Source organism: Octodon degus, unplaced genomic scaffold, assembly GCF_000260255.1.
Source record: "Octodon degus isolate 3935 unplaced genomic scaffold, OctDeg1.0 scaffold00228, whole genome shotgun sequence".
NCBI classification, from domain to species: domain Eukaryota; kingdom Metazoa; phylum Chordata; class Mammalia; order Rodentia; family Octodontidae; genus Octodon; species Octodon degus.
The window spans coordinates 2,884,216-2,885,323 of record NW_004524804.1 but is presented as its reverse complement, the minus strand read 5'-3'; positions in this window follow the sequence as shown (position 1 = coordinate 2,885,323).

Genomic DNA, 1,108 nt, shown 5'->3' with positions numbered 1-1,108 from the left:
TTATTGAATTAGTTGTTCAGATTACCAGATATAAATGTGTAATATTTGTTTAAAAAAAAACAAAACACATAGCTTTCTTCAGGGCAGTTGCTTAGTTCACAGGTATCAGCATATATAGTTAGGCAGGGTGAGAATCCTACCAAGTAACTGCTAGTTTCAAAAAGCGGCTGAAGATTCTCAGGATCATTGCCTTACCCATCTTGTGCATGTTAATGTAAGGAAGAAGTTATAAGAAATTCAAAAGAGGAAAAAATCAGAGGAAAAAAAATTTATAAGCATTAACTGCTCTTTTCAAAAGACCAGCAGGAATCAATACTACAATTATCCAAAGTATTCTGCATATATATATTTTTTTTCTTTTTTGTTTTGGCCTTTTCCTCAACCCAGCTTTCCCTTCCCATTGAACAATCTGTTTCCCTTCCATAGTATCTGTTGTACCTTTTAGATTTTCATTACTCTTTCTGGTTCTCACACTAGTGAGATAATCAAATGTTTGACATATGTGGATTTGATTTATTTCACTTATCAATACAGCCTCTAGCTGCATCCATTCATCAACAAGAGTCTCAGCTATCTCTTTTTTTTCTGAATAATACTCCACTGTGTAAAAATACCATGTCTTTTTTATCCATTTCTCGGGTGATGGGTGTTTGAGTTGTGTCCAAGATTTAGCTGTGACAAATTGTGCTGCAATAAACATGGGTGCACATACATGGCTGTGGCGTGATGGTTTCCATTCTCTTGGAAAAATCGCTCGGAGGAGAATAGCTGGCTTAAATGAGATCTCCAGCCCTAGTTTTTTGAGGAATCTCCACACTGATTTCCATAATGAAAGTACCAGCTTGCAGTTGGACCAAAAGTGGAGAAGGGTTCTTTTTTCCCCACAATCTTTCCAGAATTTGTTATTGTTTGACTTCTTGACGATAGCCATTCTTCATGGTGTAAGATGGTATGTCAGCATTGTTTTAATTTGCATTTCTTGAATGGTCAATGTGTTAAACATTTTTCATATATTTCTTTGTCATTTGTATCTCTTCTTTTGTGAAAGGTGTGTTCCTCTCAGATGCCCATTCTTGCATTGGTTCCTTGAAGTTTGGAGACCTGAGTC